Source organism: Phycodurus eques, chromosome 11 (genome assembly GCF_024500275.1).
Source record: "Phycodurus eques isolate BA_2022a chromosome 11, UOR_Pequ_1.1, whole genome shotgun sequence".
NCBI classification, from domain to species: domain Eukaryota; kingdom Metazoa; phylum Chordata; class Actinopteri; order Syngnathiformes; family Syngnathidae; genus Phycodurus; species Phycodurus eques.
Window position 1 is genome coordinate 2,218,250 of NC_084535.1, and position 22,030 is coordinate 2,240,279.

Genomic DNA, 22,030 nt, shown 5'->3' on the forward strand with positions numbered 1-22,030 from the left:
ACACCAATTATACAAACATAGGTGAAATGGCACCCAAAAAGTGTTCGTTGCTGGTTGAAGAAGGTAAATCCAGCGCCAACAGTGTTGGGCTTTCGTGACCTCATTTTTTTAATGGCGTAAACATCGTTAGCGTGCGCTAGTTGGTGGAGGCCAAACTAAATTACCACGCCGTCGTCATTCGGGCCGACCTGATAAACAAAACAGAAACACACAAACTGACTTGAGAATCATCCCAATCTTCATGAACCACTTCAGTGTAAGTACTTGTACATATGTGCAGGCTAATGAGAGCTCTGTCTCAAATTCGGCCATAATTCCCAAAACAGTGGCCGGGGGCCATTATTTACGCAACTGCAGATGGGGGAGGCATCTATTTAAAACAAACAGAATTATGTCATGCGGAAGTAGAATTTGAAAGTGAATTAAAAAAAAAAAAGGTTGGTTGAAAAAATGAGGCTCACCGGGCAAAAGTAAAGCGCTAGTCATTTTTATTTAGGGTATTGTAAGTTATGTATTATGCAATTACGCCTGAAGATAGCTGGGATAGGCTCCAGCTCGCCTTCGACCCGAGTGAGGATAAGCGGTGCAGAAAATGGATGGATATTATGCAATTCAAAAGCAAATTTAGAAAAAAAAACCTGACTTTTATTGAAAAGGGCTTTTAAAGGTAATAATAAAAGGTAAGAAATTCACATCAATTTGTGCCATTCGTCACACTGACGGTCCTGGCATTGTAGATGGCAAAAAGCATGATGGGTACCCAGAATTATGTTTTTCACTACAGTGCTGTGGTTGTGGAAAATCAAGCTATACGTTGCTCTTTACTTGCATTTGTTCCCCATCAATATTAAGTGCAGCATTCTTGCTATGTGTTGGCGTGAGTACATCGTAGCGAGTAAATCGTCACGATCTTGATGAGTCGCAACCTCACCTCGATTCATTGTGACTGCATGCATCTTTAAAAAGTGACTACTTGCTGTTTATCAAGCGGACGAACGAGCCAACGAGCACGGGCCCGACGAGCGCATTCCCGACATCCGTTCGCATATTCCAAGTGACAAATGTAACGTGCAACCTGACCTCCATCCCTCATGTCTCTCGCGTCTGCTCGCTCCCTAACTAATTTCGCGCTCCCACTCAGCCACCCGCTCGCCCGCCCTCCTCGTACATCTTTGCACTCCCCCTGCCGCCATCGCTCATTTCCCCTCCGTGTTCCCGCCATCCCGCCCCTCCCGACTTGTCATCTGTCGCCGACTTCTCCGCACGCCTCTGTGCTCCCGTCCCGCTGCCTTCCTCGTATCTATTTCGCTCTCTGCAGGGGGGATCATTTAGAGAAGACACACACACACACACACACACACACACACACCGAGTAGCTGCTAAACTCTATTAAGTGCAACTGGTGTTGTTGCTTTGGGAGCGAAAACCTTAAGAGAATGATGGCGGAGGGGGGAGGGGGGGGGCAAAAGGGGGACAGGTGGGCATGTGGGGTGGGGTGGAGTTGTCTGTATTTGGAGGCGGCGGTGGGGGGGGTTCAAGGTTGAGGAGCAAGAAACAAGAATGAAACACGGGACCGAGCAAAGCTGGCGAAAAGCAATCCTGTTGGAGCTGATAGATTTCTGTGACAACAATGTTATCTCGCAATGCACACACAGACACTCACACGTGCGCGCACACACGCAAAAACACAGTCACACGTGGGAGAAATCACTGACACACACACCTGTATGTTACAGCGCATTCAATAGACACGCACACACATTAAAAAGGGAGACACTGAACAAGACAAAAATCACACAGTGAAGTTAAACACAGGTACACACACACACACACACACACACAGAGAAGACGTATACAAATTTGAGCAGCACGCAAGACTTCATGCAGCAAACTCACACACAGCTCTTTGTGCGAGTGTTTGTGTACATGTGTGAAAATAAATAGCGCACGGCGAAAAAGAAAGAGGAGGTGAAGATGATGGAGATGTTGAGAGAACATGACTGACATGTTTTAAGGAAAATCAGTGTGGACGATGACTAACTTCATTCATTTGTGCTTTACAGGCAAATGGAGTCTTGGCACGTGTGTGCAGGCGCATGTGTGCGCGTGTGTGGAGGTGGGTGCGCGCGTAAGTGAGACATAATGAAAGTTCCAATAGAAGACGTGTGGCATGATGAAGGTGAAGCTTGTGGCTGGAGAAGAATAGAAGAAAGACGTCATCATTATTCCGTGGGCTGAATGACAAGATGCTAATCTTGTCATTAATATTGTTTACCTTTTATACATTTGAATATTTGATGTATTTTTATGCCCATTTTAGGTTGCAAAACATTTTTTCCAAGAAGGAATTATTTTAGTTTCAAGTGTTTTTTTCCACCCCCTCAAGAGGTGACATTTGGAAAATTGGATACATATATTATTACATGATTAAATGTTAGATATCTTCAAAAAAAAAAGGAAGAAATGTTTTTTAGGGGGAAAAAATATATCCTGAGAATTAATATAATACAGCTGTATATATTTTTTTAGAAAAAATATTTTGGGATCATTGAAAAAAGTCATAATACTGCAAAGTCTGATACCTTAATGAATATATATATATATATATATATATATATATATACATAGATATATATATACACACATTGTTTTGGTGAAAACAGACGCTTTTTTCAGGAAAAGTTGCATTTATTGCAGAAAACATGAATTTTTGCGTCAGTGAAAAAAATTCAATTTAGAAATAGGATAAAACTGGAGTATAAAGTTGAATTGTAGTCGGCGGGAAGTTTTTGTTTCACGCCAGATTCCGACTTTATTAGCATAAAATATTGTCAATATTATTTTTAACTCAAACTATTTACTCCCGTCATGATGCCCTCACAAAGTATTAAGTGATGACTCTTGAGCTAAAGAAAACCCTCCCAAGCCAGTTTAGCGGCGCAATGTGAACTGTGACCCCTGGACGGAATGAAGGTTGACACACGGATCACATAACAAACTAATCAATAATAATAATAATAATAATATAAACGAGTACATAGACACATAGAGTGGCAACTGTTGTGTGAAGAGTCTGACTTGTTCACACGCATTCAGTGCGTAAAACTTTTTTTTCCTCTTAAATAGATGTGCCCTTTTGTCTGTGCGAAAGCTGTCACAATTAGATTAGTTTTTCACAGCTTCCATGGCCTTTACACACACACACACACACACACACACACACACACACACGCTCGGCTTCCGGATGTGAGGCCAATTCATTTTGCCACAAGTGGTGCCCGATTGGATCTGGTCAGAGTTCCATTACACTTCACCTTGACCGACCTTAAGGGGCCGGCCCCAAAGCACCCCTGACATGCACACACGCACATCGGCGCTTAATACAACCCCGATTCCAATGAAGTCGGGACGTTGTGTTCAACATAAATAAAAACACAATACAATGATTTGCAAATCATGTTCAACCTATATTTCATTGAATACACTACGAAGACAAGATATTTCATGTTCAAACGGATCAAATTGATTGTTTTTAGCAAATAATCATGAACTTAGAATTTGATGGCTGCAACCGGTTCCAAAAAAAATGGGACAGGGTCATGTTTACGACTGTGTTACATCACCTTTTCTTTCAACAACATTCAACAAACGTTTGGGAACTGAGGACACGAATTGTTGAAGCTTTGTAGGTGGAATTCTTTCCCCATTCTTGCTCGATGTGCAGCTTCAGCCGTTCAACAGTCCGGGGTCTCCCTCGTCGTATTTTACGCTTCATAATGCCCCACACATTTTCAATGGGAGACTAGTACCCGCACTCTTTTACTACGAAGCCACGCCGTTGTAACACGTGCAGAATGTGGTTCGGCATTGTCTTGCTGAAATAAGCAGGGGCGTCCGTGAAAAAGACGTCGCTTGGATGGCAGCGTATGTTTCTCCAAAATCTGTATGTACCTTTCAGCATTAATGGTGCCTTCGCCGATGTGTAAGTTACCCATGTCATTGGCACTAACACAGCCCCATACCATCACAGATGCTGGCTTTTGAACTTTGCGTCCATAACAGTCCGGATGGTTCTTTTCCTCTTTGGCCCGGAGGACACGACGTCCACAATTTCCAAAAACAATTTGAAATGTGAACTTGTCGCACCACAGAACAGTTTTCCACTTTGCGTCAGTCCATCTGAGATGAGCTCGGGCCCAGAGAAGCCGGCGGCGTTTCTGGGTGTTGTTGATAAATGGCTTTTGCTTTGCATAGTAGAGTTTCAAGTTGCACTTCCGGATGTAGCGCCGAACTGTATTTACTGACATTGGTTTTCTGAAGTGTTCCTGAGCTCACGCGGTGATATCCTTTCCACATCGATGTCGTTTTTTGATGCAGTGCCGCCTGAGGGATCGAAGGTCACGGGCATTCAATGTCGGTTTTCGGCCTCGCCGCTTACATGCAGTGATTTCTCCAGATTCTCTGAACCTTTTGATGATATTATGGACCGTAGATGAGCAAATCCCTAAATTCCTTGCAATTGTACGTTGAGGGACATTGTCCTTAAACTGTTGGACTATTTTCTCACGCACTTGTTTCACAAAGAGTTGAACCTCGCTCCATCTTTGCTTGTGAATGACTGAGCACTTCAGGGAAGCAATCACGGCACCCACCTGTTCCCAACGAGCCGGTTCACCTGCGGGATGTTCCGAGCAGGTGTTTGATGAGCATTCCTCAACTTTCTCAGTCTTTTTTTGGAACGTGTTGCAGTCATAAAATTCTAATTTCATGATTATTTGCTAAAATATTCACGCTTATCAGTCTTATCGTGAAATATCTCGTCTTTGTAGTGTATTCAATGAAATATAGGTTGAGCATGATTTGCAAATCATTGTATTCAGTTTTTTTTATTTATGTTGAACACAACGTGCCAACTTCATTGGAATTCGGGTTGCAGTTAGAATAAGAAAGATCAATCAAAGGGGCTCACTCTAAAAAAGGCTGCACACATAAACACACACGCACACACGTACGATGGGGAAAAAGCGAGTCTATTTCGAAAAAAAACAAAACACCAGTATATACCTTTATCTCACATACACACACACACAGATGTACACACCCACAGATACCAGATACATATTAGGTCATCGTCAATCATACACATGCACACGCACGCACGCACACACACACACACACACACACACACACACACACACCCTAGGTCATCCACGTCAGGTCACATCAGAGTCAAACACACACAAACACATGAACGTTTATTAACACACGTACCCTAGGTCAGAGTCTGACACACGTCAAGTTATAGCAAAGTCAAGCAAACATAGACATACATGCACAAACACACAAACACACGATGTCTCCCGTGCGAGACAGGTTAGGTCATAGTGACACGCACAGGCACAGGCACAGCACACACACACACACACACACACGCACACGCACACGCACACGCACAAAATGAGACAAAGAGAGTGTTATTGATCACGTGTAAGCTTATCTGGACGGGACCACCGGTACTGATGGTCTGAGAGGGTCAGGACGATCGATACGATCTGCTGCGCCGCTCTCATTGGACGCGCTGACGCCACACTACGCAAACACACAATCCCGCGCACACCTGTGTGTGTGTGTTTAACACAAGCTTAGATAACCGCCATGACCTTTTGTGCCCGCAAACACCGCTTCTAGTTGTGTTCTACGTCTTTTATCTACGTTTTCTTTGACAGCACAAACGCCACGATGAAACAAAGATAACAATGCAAACGCAGACGCACTCACACGCGCGTGCGCACACACATTCAGTCATCCTCAAAACCAACAATGTTTGATACCTCCACCAAGGCTTTGTGTACAGTCTGCACTTCTTAAGATTTGTATTATTTAGGACTGCTACATGCAACTAATCAACTAACGAACGAGCAATCGAATGAACAAACAAACAAACAAAATTTAACAAACTAACTCAATAAAGATTACAACCATTTTTCCAGAACAGTTTCATCAAATTTACTTTTTTTTTTTTCTTACATTTTGACTTCATCCCCGTAATATTATATATATATATTTTATTTTTGAAAAATATATTGTTCTCATAAGACTAAGACATTTTTGTTAAAAAACAAATCCAAATCAAATCACTTCAAATTTTTCTATTCAATTTTGACTTCAATCTTGTAATATTTGAAAAAAAAAGGGGGGGGAAACATTAATCCTGTAGATTACAAAACATTTCCTCAAAAAATAAGTCCCAAATTAACTAATTAACTTTTACTGCATTCATTAAATTTTCATTTCCTTCATACATGTATTTTTAATTTCAAACCAAATAACTTTATTTTTTCCAGTTAATTTTCCACTTCAATATCACCTTTTTTTCATAAAAAATACATTATTTTCATAAGATTACGAAACAATTTTATGAATTTGTTGCATTAGAAATTGATTTTTTTTTTCACTTTTGCTATTTCATTGAATTTTATTATGGCTTTTTTTTAAATGGAAAAAAATAACTACATTATTCCTAGAAGATTACAACTTTTTTTCTTAAAAAAAAAAAAAAACCACATTTTAAACTTGTTTGTGAATTTCAAACCAAACGTAAAAAAAAAATGTCTTTCGTTTCTTTTAAAATTACAACTTAAATCTCGTACTATGTATTTTTTTCGAGGAAAAAACTACCCCAAAGAAATATTTGCAAAATGTAAACATTTCAAACCATATTTTTTATGATTTTGTTTTCTCTAAATTTAAACTTCAATCTCATAGTAGTCTGTCAGTTTTGTAGATAAGAAATATTTTTCTCGTAATAGTTCTCTCCCAAAAATGTTTTAAAAGCAAATTTACAAAAAAACAATCCTTTTTATTCTAGAAAAATCATTTGAACGACAATGAATCCAGATCGGAACCGGATTTAAATTGAATGCCCGAAATCCCATTGAACATGTTGAGACACTTCCTTTTCACATCCTCAGCTATATTTACAATTATTACATTTTCTACGTGTTGCTCGGGATGCATTGAGGCCATTTTGTGGAATCAATCGTCATTAATCACAGAGGTGATGAGTAGTTGCACCTTTAAGTGAATTTAAACGCACAAGGGCGTCCTTGTCGTGCGAGTAAATGAGAATATTATAGCACTGACCCGCTGCCAAACATGAACATGTGCTCACTTCAGCTGTTGTGGCTTAAATAAAATGGCTTTTTTTTTTTCCCATTCAGGAGGATTAAATGGATGGAAAAAAATAGCACAGATGACCAACAACACATGCAGAGTACCACGATTGCTTTTGTCCAATATTGACAGAACCTTTCATAAATTATTTTTTTTTTTTTTTTAAGTCATGAAAAAAAATACTTCAAACTGCACACTTGTACTGAATGTCATTAGCTGGTGTACTTAATGTTGTGACTGTTAGTCACCAGCTACCGTCGCACACTCCTGCGCTCCTTCTGCTTAATTTCTTTGCCTAATGTTGTAAATATTATGGGCCACGGCACTTTGGATTCCTCGATGGCTTTTTTTTTTTTATCCTTCTGCTGCCCCCGCGACCCGACCTCGGATAAGCGGAAGAAAATGGAGGGACGGTGTGCTCCTTTGATCCACTTTGCTGCTATAAAACCGGAATTTTGCCATTAAATTAATGGGGAAATAAAGGCCTATTGTATTCTATCAGAAGAGAAGCGACAACGTCTCTGATGGGACTCCATCGAGATAGGTGAGTGCATTCAGGTGTTCTTCTTTACGGTTTGATCCGTGTCTTACGAGCGGCCAAAGCTGATTGGCCGGATTCACACCGCTCGCTTCGACACAATTGCATATTTTGCTCCCAAGCGGCACAGTTGTGTTATGCTCAAGAAGACACACGCGCACACGCACACACAATTATAATCAGGCCTTTTCTAAACGTGGATACGAATCCAACGTAATATGTGCCAATGTGATGGTGCGCGCCATATATACACATATAGTACATGTATTAAATATGATGTGCATGTGGTAAAATAGAGGTGTCTCCATCATTAAATAAGGAAAATAGTTCTTGACGGTAGCCAGTACAGTACGTGTCAGCTCCCTCATTTAAATCCAGCCCAGGCCAAGTAAACGCAATGTAACGTTTAATATTTCTATTATTTTCTTGACTTCTGTTTTGACCCCTGCGGCGTTATCCGCGGGCTATTCGTATTCGCAAGTCCTGCGTGTCACTTGAAATGAAGACGGAAATGTGATATGGGCGATACGAGTGTATTTGTGTGGCGCACTTGCGCGTGCGGCGCAAATCCGTCCCGCGAGGACGGCGTATCGTCTTTCGGCGAGCGAGGACGGCGTGATCTTCGCACGGCGGCGAGAGCCAACGAACCGGAGGCGGAGCGCGACTCGTTGGCCTTCTGTTTCACTTCCTCTTCAGCTCACTAGCTCTCCACATGCGGGCAACACACACAGCACAGGGGGAGTCTGTGTGTGTGATCCAGATGGAGATGGCTTCCTAATGGCAGGACAGTTGTTGTTTTTATGATTATTATTCGATGCTTGTTTTTACTGCTCACTAAAGTGAGACTGAAGGAATGGGGGGGGGGGGGGGGGGGGGATGACGGGGAGGAGGAGGAGTTGAGGAAAGGGGGATGGGACAATGAAATGCGGGGAGGTAGAATAGCATGGGAGCAATCAAAGGGGAGAAGAATGAGAAGGCGATTGAAGGAGAAGAGCAGGCGATGGAGAAGAAAGTCGGCCCGATGATTGCAAAGGGAAAAAAGAGAGGAAGGAAATGAAACGAAATGATGACTAGAAAGGCAAAGCAGTAAAAGTCCCGAGTGGAGATGAAAACAGGTTTTTTCCCCCAAGCGGGTCCTCCGATTTTGGCGGCGAAGCGGACAGACATGTCCGGCAGATGGCGCTGTGGTGAAAAAAGTCGTTTTGTACGACGTCCATCTATCTTCTATGGCCGTGGTTCTCAAACCTTTTACACCAACTACCAAAAAATTAAAACAAATACTTAGCTGCTCCAAGCACCACCATCATAACAAACATTAATAGGCCCAACGAGGGAGAGGTTTCATTCATAAAAAAAAATAAATAAAAAAAAAAGATTTAATATTAATGTAAGCCACTATAAGTTTATGCACAGTTTCAACATTAAAACTCGACTCTCTTCTTTCACCAGAAAAAAAGTTTCTTTGAGCCTTTTCTGTTCTAGAGTAATCGGCAGGAGAACATGAGTTGGTTCCACTAAAAACAGCGGTTTATGACCAAAAAGAGCAGAAAGGAGCTTTTTCAACTTTGACGCTAATATTCTTTGCTTTTGTGGCACCTAAAAGTAAAAAACAGCAAAAACAAGACTGTGTTCAACGTGTGTTCAAATATCTGTTGCTTTTAAAACTGCGACTGTCAATGCCAACCATCAACACGTCAACTGCGTTTGGCATTGTTTGTTAGCATTAAGCTAACCAGACTCTCATAATCGGTGTGTAATTCTCTTTGACTAATGTTCAGTTTGATAGCAAACTTCAAGCGCGTGTGGCGTTCAACAGCTTGAAACCGCTTTCATTTTGGGGGATGAAATCTTCACTATTTGCCAAACTGCTGCTTAAATGTGGAGTTGAATTGAGCTTAGTCAAAGCAACAAAAAAACAACAACAACGACAACAAATCAGCCGAATGACGACTTGTATGTCTGCATATTAACTATAATTTCTCGACCAATTAAGTGAAACTGTCTCATTTACCGCAGCACAGCGGTTGGGAATCGTGAAGAAAATTGGCTCTGTTGGAGAGGGGGGGGAAAAAATTATAATAATTAAAACAAAAAAAAAGGTTGTAGCGAGGCAGCGGGCAACAAGCATTAGCGTGGGTGAACTTCCTCACTGTGCGCGTCGTCCATCTGCTTCCACTTCCTGTGTCGCCATCCCGCTTGGCGACGCTCCAGCCCCCGTCCGTCCCCTCCGTGCCGCCCACCTCGTTGGCAGGGTTCACCCGCGTCGCGTTGACGCCCCCTCAACTCCGCCAGCTCGCTACCCCAGTTGCCATGGCGATGGAGTAGCCAGATAAATATATACTTTAGCATGCAGCGCTCCGCAACTCATTAAGAACATCTTAGGAGGACAAATTATTGGACGGCGAGGGGGGGTTTGTTCTTCTTAAAGGGCCACGACGACCCTCCGAGGGAGCTTGCAAGTTGCATTGGTGTCTTTTTGTGTGTTTGGAACGTAAATATGACCTGAGGGAGGCTTCCGAGGGAAACACTTTCTCACGAGGAATTCAGAACAAAGCTTTTGATTTGAGGAGGAAAAGCTCCAAAGCAAACGTTTGAGCTCGAGAGCCACCTGAGGGTTTTCGAAGGGACAAATGGGCCACATCATTCCTGCACCAGCTACACAAAAACAAAGGCAAAATGTGTGTGCAAATAGCTGTTTTAATTATGAAATGATTACTCATGCTCACTCAATGCTGCAATGCTAATTACCCAACCAGTTATTGACTGCAATAAATTAGAAACATGTAAAATCCATTTTGATGATAAAATAATTTGTTTCGTTACTATTTATAATCCATATGCTAATAATAATAATCAACAAATTAGTTGAAAATAACACAATGTTACATTGTCATTTCTTTATAATAAAATAATTAATTCAGATTGTATTCATTTATAATTTCATTGGAATTAATCCTACAATTATCGAATAAAATGATTTCAAGAAACATTTTAATTATAAAGGTGTTAAGTGTTAAATTTTAAAAGGTTATTAGTTATTGGTCATTGATTATATTTCAATCACCAATTAGTTAAAGAAATAAATGAGTTAAGTGTACGTAAAATCCTGCATTATAATAATGTTAGTAATTAGCATTTTTAAAAAATTGTTTTAGTAATTTTAAATCACCAATTATTTGATCAAATAAATAAAACATGTTAAATGTATATGTAAAACAGTTTAAGAAAATCTATTCATCTTTTAATTTAAGTTAATTATATTATTATGAGTATATTCTTCACCATTTATTGAATAAAATAAATAAATAAATCAAATGAATAATGCTAAATGTATGCAAAATATTGTCAAATATATTTTGTTTATAAAATAATGCTCATTTTTCCATTATTGTTAATAATTAATCTACTAATATTACATAAGCAATTAAATGATAAAATGAATGAAACATCTTAAATGTAAAATTTACAATCAATTTTTAAGAAATTAATGCAAAAAAAATAAAAATGAATAAATACACTTCAACTAACTGATTTTAGGAAATAAATGGCTCGATGAAAGCAACAGTTATTTCTTAATAATGCAAATGCTCGGTGGGCTGGATTAAAAAAAGAAAAACGGAGCAGTCCGTATGTGGCCCGCGGTCCGTACTTTTCCCACCCTGCTCTAAAGCCTGTTCACGTGACATCTTAGCGAGCGCTCGCACTCACGTCGTGACGCTTTTTCCGTCTCTGCGGCCATCCCGGGCGTTTTCCATCTCGTGCGCGATCTACCCGGCGACTCCCAGCGGCGGCGGCGACAGACGAAGAAAATGGCCGTTTGATTGGAATATAATTAAATCCGCCTGCACTGTAACAAGCAAACGCGTCTCCAGCTCTAATTGTATTTGTGCCAGCGCAATATTTTACATTTAGGCTTTATTTTAAGTCGTCATGCATATTTGATGACTGCAAACAAACACCATAAAACAGTACAATTGCTCGCAAACAATATATTGGTGGCTTACTTTTAAGCGGCGTACCGATATGTATAATTGGGCCTAATTTCAGCATTTTTCCACCTTCACAATCAAAGTTGTTAGGTACACTATATAATACATGAAGTGTACACAATTGTGTCTTTTTAAAGAGTGATCCATTTTCTATCGCGCTGGTCTTCAATAGGGTTGCGGGGGGCTGAAGTCTGTGTGCTTGCCATTGGGACGGCCAGCTAACTTTTGCACAACTTGGCCAAAGAGGGAAACCCGTCCTCGGGGGGGGGGGGGGGATTTGCAGTGTTTCTCTGGCACTTGCGCCACCCTAACGACGATAAGCGCGACAGAAAATGAATGGACGGATGCAAAATAATCAAAGACCTATTCATGTGCGGAGGAATAATTGTGTTCGAGCTGTCTTTTCCTGAAGGTAATCAATTAAGGTGACGGACTAATTTAATTTGCAACAGTCGTCTGCTGCTGCAAGCAGCTCTGCCTCCGCCTCAAGCCCCCCCCCACCCCAAAAAAAAAAAAAAAAAACACTCGTTGATATCAAGTCCTAAATGTCATTGTGGAGTAAGGAAGTCGACTAGTCTGTATGGCACCTAGTTTTAAATAAGCTATTGACTTAACAATATGTTTGTGATCGTGGTTGGAGTTTGTAGCGATTGTTGCGACTATTAAAAAAAAATAATAATAAAAAAATAAAAAAAGATCGTGAAATAGTTTGCAAAACACGACAGATCCTAAATATATCTAAACAGAACACCATCAAATGGTCCGGGTCGGGACCAACCCTCGATCAATTACTGTTAAAACAACGATGAAGAATGTGCACGGTCACGCCCGTAGGCCGTTGTCACAGCTATATTCGGTACTACTTGCTGTGATCACGTGACCATTATAAGCCAATCGAAGCGTTGGTTGACTGAAACAGATTTGTGGCATTGATGACACGGTATGGCTTGTTCGGAAAGTGAACTCATCAGACAGTTTTTGAAAAGAAAACGACGGAACGGTGCTTGTCTCTTCTTTCGGGAACTACCGCAAAACCGTACGCTGCGAGGCTTCATTAAAAAGCGGAACCTCCGAACGAAAAACAGATCCTTCTGCCAAACACAGCCCGTGAACTCGGAGGCCAGAACAGGCGAGAAAAGTGAACCGAGAGCCCAGTTTGGCGTCGCTGCACGACCGACAAGGCAGCAAAAAGCAAACCAATGTTGGCTCCAGATAGCGTGGAGCGCTTCGGGGCAACGGAAGCCAACGTTTAGCGACGTTTCCGTCGTAAAAGAATGCTTCGGTGAAGCTGCCGAGCCATGACTCGAAGGAAAACCAAGCTTCATACTTGCAAAACCACAAGTACACCTGAGAAGGAAAATGCAATGCGCCGTTTTGATTTTGTTTGACAGGTCGGCTCTGCGAATCAAAACAGTCGACCTTTCCCGAAAAAAACTTTGCAACCAAATCACTTGGAACTTTAATTGAAGATCCTTGCTCTAAACTGAGCACCTACAGTTTATCTTTCTATTTTATAACCAGAATTCAAACAATTTGTGTTTCACTTTGAGCTAAATAAAAAGCCAAAAACCTTCAGATTTGGAATTTCAACATAACCGCCTACTCAAGAAACTCTGTGCTCCATGCATAAGACTCAACTTGATGCGATTCCAAAGCGTTTCTCTGAGTGTCATCGTCCTCTCAGCAAATCCAGGAAGAATTCCTCGTAAACAAACAGGTCGCATCGCTACCTCCTGCTGAGCTCCTTCCATTTGGCACCTCTGCTCGGCGCTAAAATGCCCACGCAGGCTCCGTTTTTTTTTTTCCTTTACAAGCGAGACCGTGACACAGCAACAGCGATAGCATTCAAAACACAGCGGGCCTGGTTTACACGTGCAAAACAATCACGTTAATGATTAATCGGTGCAAAACAGTAACATCAACGATTAATCGAAGTCAAGTTGACTTCATCGCCTGTCATCGTCAGTTCGACTAACAACTCACTTGCCCATTTTTCCTCCTCATGTGTGGGTTCCTTCACATTTTAAAAATCGGTTACGATATTACAAATCGCTTTACATGGCGAATAAATGAGCTTTCAAACTGTGTCGCTACAGGATTTACACTCCCCAGCTCGAGACGACTTATAGCACTAATAAAGCCGAAAGAGACTTCGAATGTGTGCGGGTGCTCCACGAAAAGCTCTTAGGCGGCGTCGGCCCGTGCAGTGTTCGGCTGAGACTGATATCACGCCAGCGAGCTGCCGTCACCGTGGAAACTTGCAAGAAGTTGATGTCTGAAAAAGAAGGTTTTACACCTGAGGGCCATCGTAACGAGCTTGCAAAACTCTTCGTGTTGCATTTGACAACATAATAAATAAGCTGGATGGTTCAGCCAAGCACTCGCCTTGTCTCACGCGCACGTGCGCACACGCACACACACACACGGCCGTGGGCAGCAGATGGCTCCTCAGTCATGGCTGATGTTTCACACATCCACAGAGTTCCTGCCACGTGCACGCTTGTCATGGTACACGCACACAAACACACACACACACATACGCACGCACGTACACACACACACACAAACACACACACGGCTGTGGGCAGCAGATGGCTCCTCAGTCATGGCTGATGTTTCACACATCCACAGAGTTCCTGCCACGTGCGCACACACACACACACACACACACACACACACACACACACACACAGACACGCGCTGGAAAGGAATTAGCCCACATCTAATTTATGGAGCGAGGAGCCAAGTTGTTTGGGTAAGTTCAAAGTGCACACACACACTACATACACATTTATGGCAATAACAACAACTACACAAAAATCTACGGCAAATAAAACAGCTACGCACATCTATGTCAATAACAACAACTACACACATATCTACACCATTAACAACAACTAAATACACATCGACAGCATAAACAACTACACACACATCTACAATAGCACCAACTACTCACACGTACTACACACATCTACAGCAATAACAAAAAGTACACTCACAACTATTACATACACACATCGAGACTAATAACAAATTCATACAGTACATATCTGAAGTATTTATTTAATGTATCCCATATCTGTCCAGGTAAGACAATTGACAACAGATTGTCATTTGTTTCAAAAAAACTGTTAGAACGGAGAGTGCGGGTGGTGGTATGCATGGTGAGCAGAAAGCCAAGATAGATAGAATATTTCATTTGGATGATTACATTTTTTTCTTATTCAAGGTGCCCACGATTGACCAGGTGCCACGGGTGTTCATGCTTTTGATTTTGTGCGGTTTCTACTTTCTGCAAAAAAAAAAAAAAAAAAAAAAAAAAAAAAAAAAAAGAGTTTTGAAGCTCGTATGGTATGCAGAGAAAGAAAGCAAATCACAGAAGAGGAAAAAAAATTCATGGTCATTTGTTTTTTCTATAGGCAAAAAAAATCCATTCAAATCCGATATTTGTGAGCTCGACTTGTGATGCAGAGAAAGCGGCGCTGCAGTCTTTGACTTGGCCGGGACGGCGGACGTTGCCGCGGTAACATGTCCTGCAGCCACGCCGATGTTGGGAAAAGGTGTGAAATATTCCCATGCCTGCGCACAAACACCATTTGCGTGTAATTTTCCTGCTAAAAGTTTTGGCTCATGAGTCAGGTTGACACTGCAGGCGCTTTTCAAGCTGAGAAAACTCATCAACACTTTCACTGAGGATGACACATTAATTAAGAGCGGATAATTAAGTGAAAAGCTACCATTCTAAAAGCGTCCACGCTTGCTAACTTGGATTTGAATCTAAATGAGAAAGCCAATTGTCATATCGAAGCAGACTAAATGTAGCTTCGATGCCTTCGAGTCCTCGTTAAGTGAAAATGAACGTCTTGTAAATTTGACACACTGCAGAACAGTGTTGCGAAAACCGCTGTCAAATGTGAGCAATTAACAAAATCAGCAAGCACATAAAATGATGCTTGAAAATCTTGACAAATCAAGCCTCAAATTCTGAATGCGCTGAAACCACGCCCCGCTCGTCTGTCAACTGACAATCAAATTCCACTCCTACCACCTGGAAAAACATTGCGTAGCACCTTTCTTGTGCCTACACAAAAGTACTAATGTGCGAAGCCGAGGAATTATATCTGCTCAAAGCCTCCGGTGGCTGGAATATATCCACACGGGTCGTTGTGTGGCTTTTCCACGCCGCGACAACGAGGCGCTCTGAAGCGGCCACAGCAGAGCAAACTCCCATTTAACTCGCTGGCTGTCAAGTCTGACTTTTTGTTTTTTCGCCCCCTTAAAATCTCTCTGTCTCGCCACAATTCAGTGCAACACAGTTCTGTCTTTACACGTTTCCAGCAATTACCTTCAAACAAATCTGTGAATTCACTTTACAGGTTTCGACGAAAACGGATTAAATGTAGCGTGAATGAGGACAATAAATGTCTGTGCACATTGCAGATTCAAATAAATGCTGAAATGTTGCCATTGCCCGACAACGTGCAATCAGTCACTACAGTAATCCTCAGATTATTCCGAAGAATATTGTCTCAAGGTCAAGTGCTTTTTCTCTCTCGCTCTCTCATCCTCTGCCTCATTTTGGGTTCTTTAAAAAGTGTTGAGTGGTCATCGTGAAGGAGATTGGAACATCTTCAATTGGATGGAAACTTTTATTTGAGGATTAGGATCATTTATTAGCAGGATGGGAGGGGCTGATTGAGACATTATTTTGCCCAGTAAAAGGAGGTCAGGAGAGGAAACGACCCCGGCATATATTGAACATTCATCAAATCTCATGGCACACCAAACAAACAAACATGCCACACACACTGCAAATGAATAGCAACACGGGCTGCTTGAACTATACGGTACAACCCCACCGCATAGAGAGAAAACTGAAACACTGCAAAAACGCGATATCTCCACATTTGAGTACTGCGTAGTTCCTAGCCTTTGCATGTTTCCAGCAATTATCTTCAGAGATGTCAAATGTATTTAGAAACTCATTTTAAATTCACGTTACAGGATTTTCAATTGGTCTGCTTGTCACAATACTCAACTCGACTTTAATTTGTAGAGCACTTTAAAAACAACCATACAGTAGCTGAAACAAAGCACACATAATAAAAATCAAACATAAAACATAAGATAACTGAACACTGCATAATTAAAACAATGACGACGAAAACACACGAAAACGGGCAGAGACTGTCGAACGCCAAGGAATTAAAATAGGTTTTAAGTCGGGTTTGAAATCTAAATATAAATCACTTAAATGTTGTAACTGGCACGGATATATGAAAAAAGATACAATGTTTGTAGTACATGAATAAATAATCCTTTTCGGACCAATGAAGTGAAATCGGATCATTTCCCGTGGCGAATTTAATAATCTCTCTCGACAGTGTTTGGGAATCACCGACTTAATGTATATTTAAGATGATCTTGAGTCAGCTCCCAGTTAAAAGGCTCTTCTGATTTTTTTTTTTTTGATTTTTTTTTTTGTGCTGCGCAAACACATGTCAGATCTCTGCGGCTCATTTGGAGGCGTGCCGCTTTCACGCCATTACATCAGAGGCCGCCCGCGCCGACGGAGATAAGATTAGTCATCGTGCGCACGAGGATCCGAGGTGACTGGCGGCCGTCGTGTGCGCTTGTTTGCCAATTAACTCTCGGCCGCATATAGCGAGCGCCGCACTATTCCGGGAAGAGGTGACGGACGCGGGCGGCGTTTGAAAAGTCTCCTTATTGCTTCACTTTTCTTCTCCAACTTGTTTGCGTTTTTACTTTGACTGCTTTGATGTTGGACTGGAGAACTTTCTTTTAAAAAAAATTTTTACATTGATTAATGAGCATTTTAACATTTTTCAAACATTTTAAAGGGAACGTTTGCGGTTTCCAGTCAGAGCATGAGCGTCAAATAAGAAAAATAAATAAAACATGAGTGGGCAAATTCAGATATTGCGCAACAATATCACTTCATCTAAAACAATAATAAATAAAATCTTCATAAAATAAATTCGAAATAAAATAAATTCGAAATAAAAGCTCTGCAAAATAATTAATAAATTCAGCCCCAAGAAATGGCTTTAAACTAGTTTGTTTCCAATTGTTAAAGAGGACGAGGTCTACACACCCTTTAGTAAATGGCAAAATCAATTTATTTCACAAAAAATAAAACATTTCTTGACAAAATATATATTTCTTGAAAAATCAGACTTTTTCTTAATTACTGGACTTATAATTACTAAAACACTATTTTACAATACATATATTAATGATATATAATATAATAATTAATTATTTCATAAAAGTACGACAAATTAATGATATTTTATTGTATTATTTATAATAAGTACATGAACCAATCATTTTAGCTCTTGTACTGGATCTCATTAGATCATTGATTCTCAACCAGGTGTGCTGTGGGAAATGATCCAATTTCACTTAATTGGTAAGAAAATTATTATTTAGCCCGAATAATGTAATTTATGTTCCTCTATCTATGCCAGCGACGTAGAGTGACGGGCAGAATAATTGCATGCTCTTCCACTAGATGGGGTGGGGGGGGGGGCAGCATTAACCCGTGTATCCACGTTTGCCTCCATGTTTGTTTGGTGGCGTGCCGTGAGATTTTATTCCATTGTAAAATAAAATGGGGAGGCATCGTCATCAACACCATCTCGCATCAGGCGGGAGGAGGAAATAGAGCCGGAGGAAAGCATGTGAATAGATCAACGGCAACCGCAGCGCATGTTGGGAGCGCCTAATTGGCTGTTTAAAGCCTCGTTAGCACATGTGCCCCGTAAACATCTGCTGCCGTTTGGACGGAGGGAACGCCACATCTGCATGATGACATACACGCTATAAGAGTGGAATCATTACATGACTGTTACGCTGCTTGATGACTTTTAGCTTGACTAAATACAACTTATTTCTCCCAACATATGCATTTGTTTGCCAAATTCAACGTATTTCTTGACAATAACTACATTTTCACCCCAAAAAAACGGACCTTTTGAACGACAAATATGATTCATTCATTCATTCATTTTCCGTACCGCTTATCCTCACAGGCATGCTGAAGCCTATCCCAGCTCGCTTGGGGCGAGAGGCAGCGTACACCCTGAACTGCTCGCCAGCCACTCGCATATAAACAACCATTCACACTTACGGGCAATTTGGAGTTTTCAATTAATGCATGTTTTCAGAAACATGTGAATAAGTCATATTATTAATCCATTCGGATTTGGAGAACATTTTTCACATAGGATTAAAAACTGGAAATAATCCAATCCAGGGTCAAACAGTCACGATCATGAATCCTAAACCTAATGTTGAATAACTCTCGTCACAGAAGCGTGAAAAAGAAGTTCGCCACTTTTCTTACTGGAAACAATAACACAAGTCAAAAGCTGAAAGCAGCAACGGTTCTGATCATCTTTGCTACCGTTCACTATTCGTTTACAGAAAAACCCTCCACTGCATGTGAGGAAAATACAGATATAAATAAATATTATACATATCATCACTGTCGAGAAATATTTGTTCATAAATCAATACCATTGGTCTGTCCCCACGTGGTCTTTTATTTGTCCGCATTATTAAGCAATCTGTTCATTATAAAAACGATCATGATGAACAAATCGACTAACAAGACATGCGCAGCACGGGCAAAATAGCATCGCAATTCAGCGTGGCCGAGCTGCCTATGACAGCTGCTTTGGATTGCGGCTCATTTGGGCCAATTCCTTAAAATAGGTTTGTCCAGGTACGGGGGAAATGTTAACAAAATGTCTGCTTCAAACCAAAATGGCCAACTTCCTGTACAATTTGTGGCATGAGCCCTTCAGACTTTTACATGCGTCCTATTATCATAGACAAGTCCAGGAAATATTGTGTCGGTGTCGGGGACTCATTTTTTCAAACTTTCCACGGGCGCGCTAGCGAGTGAGTTTGGGAGCGTCGTGTTCGGGACTCTTACGATACACACATCAATGTGTGTGTGAAAATTAGCGAGTAACCGCGCGTGTTGTGGCTGCCAAAAAGGCTTTTCATTCACGGGAAGAAGACAAACGAACAGAAATGCCAATAGGGCTTTGATGTGAAGTGAGAACGATACCTACGGTGACGCTACAAAAAAGCCAAAGAAAAATCAAAGCTACACAAGCCCTCATGGGGTACACATGACACTGTGCATGTTGGGCAACTTTAATAAATGGAACTTTCTGGTCAGGGTAATTGAGTCATACGCCTGACAACTTTCAAGTCCATAAAGTCTTGGAAGTGTTTGAAGGAGCTTCTCTGTGGTAACTGTAGTGCACAAGAATGAAAGTGGGGGTTGGGAATTCAAAATCACTTGTTGGCATATTTGCTCCTCGCGCTGACCCTGAAGCATCGTTTCATTTTACTGCATGTGGCCCTGGGAGGAAGATGTTTGGACGCCACTGCTCTGGATTGTCTTTAGGTGTGAGCTGACCATCGCTGTCAATCCATCAATTTTCAAAACTTACGATGATTAGACCTGGCAGCTCATCAAACAAACGGGCCGTCCGTGACCTGCGAAAACGCCGGGCTGGGCCGCGGACCAGGATTCCGAGCGAACGAGCGTGCCGCCGCCGCTGCTGGCGAGCCAGCAGAGCTCTTAGCGCTGCCTCCTGCCCTCGTCCCATCTGCCTCCCTGCGCCTCAAGTCAATTAAGCAAATGGAAGTGGCAATTCATTAACTGTGCAAACGCTTTGATTAGGAGCTGACAATCAAGCCGGGAGGCGGGGCCAAGTGATGCCGATGTGCGCCTAATGACTCCACGGTCGTCACACGGGAATAGATGTGACTTGAGCAAATAAAATGCCGGGAGTATGCGAACCGGAACTCGGGGGTCCCCAAAATGACTTGCAATGAATTATCGTCGTATCATTTCAAAAAGTCCTTCCCTACGCTACAACGAGCAAATTCTAACCAAGATTAAATATCTTTAATCAAGGCAAAATATCACTTGCGGTTTGTCTGCCAAGATACTGTATTTCTTCTTAGCAAGCAGTTTTTGTGTCGGAGCATTTTCACTTGCTTCAAGCATTTTGTTCCGAAAAATCTTCATAAGGCATTTCGGTACTTTTTAGACTCTTTTTTTATATCCATCCATTTCTTCCGCTTATCCGAGGTCGGGTCGCGGGGGCAGTAGAGCTTTAGCAGGGAGGACCAGACTTCCCTCTCCCCACCCACTTCTTCAGCTCTTGCGGGCAGACCCCGTGGCATTCCCAGGCCAGCCGGGAGACATAGTCTCTCCAGCGTGTCCTGGGTCACCCCCGGGGTCTCCTCACGGTGGGAGGCGTCCAGGAGGCATCAGATACCCGAGCCGCTTCATCTGGCGCCGCCCAATGTGGTCCCACACTCTGAGCCCTTCACTCATTCTCTCCCTGTGGAGGAAACTCATTTCGGCCGCTTTTATCCACGATCGTGTTCTTTCGGTCACGACCCACCGCTCGTGACCATTAGTGAGGGTAGGAACGTAAATCGACCGCTAAATTGAGAGCTTCGCCTTTCGGCTTAGCTCCTTCTTCACCACAACGGACCGCTCCAAAATCCGCATCACTGCAGACGCCGCACCGATCCCCCTGTCGATCTCCCGTTCGTTTTTCCCCTCACTCGTGAACAACACCCCGAAATACTCAAACTCCTCCACTCGGGGCAGGATCTCATCCCCGACGCGGAGAGGCCACGCCACCCTTTTCCGACAGCCGCTTCACACTCGGCTGCGAACTGCTCCAGTGAGAGTTGGAGGTCACGGCTTGATGAAGCCAACAGAACCACATCATCTGCAAAAAGCAGAGATGCAATTCTGAGGCCACCAAACCGGACCCCCTCTACGCCTCGGCTGCGCCTAGAAATTCTGTCCATAAAAGTTATGAACAGAATCAATTCTTTTTCTATTTCTTTATCAAAAGATTTGTACAGATACTATGATTTTTCATATTGCATTAGCCTAATAACATAATTACCCGAGTCATTTTTAAGGTAGTGTCACAATATCAATTAAAAAACACACACTTTGTGCTTGCTAAAAAAAATTTTTTTCTTTATGTTTGTGTAGATCGTCAGTCATCCAGATCATGGTAATCTACAAATGTTGAATCGAGGCGACGGGTCTCTTCTTGTTTGTTGACTTTGAAAACAACTTCGGCAACTGTGCTGTTAGGCTAACAATTTTTTATATTATTCGTAATTTGGCATCCCTGCTTTGCCTTCTGCCACGCTCACCGATGACCTTCCAGCCGTTTAATGAACGGGACGCACAGTCAAACACCCGAATACAAAACCCAGACTAACCCGATTCCAGGTCCTGACGTCA

General features: G+C 41.9%; 1 protein-coding gene across 1 annotated transcript in view; it reads right to left on the reverse strand.

Annotated features, from left to right (window-relative positions):
• Positions 1-22,030, reverse strand: part of LOC133410068 (uncharacterized) — a 44,733-nt gene that overhangs the window by 21,229 nt on the left and 1,474 nt on the right. The window lies entirely within an intron of this gene.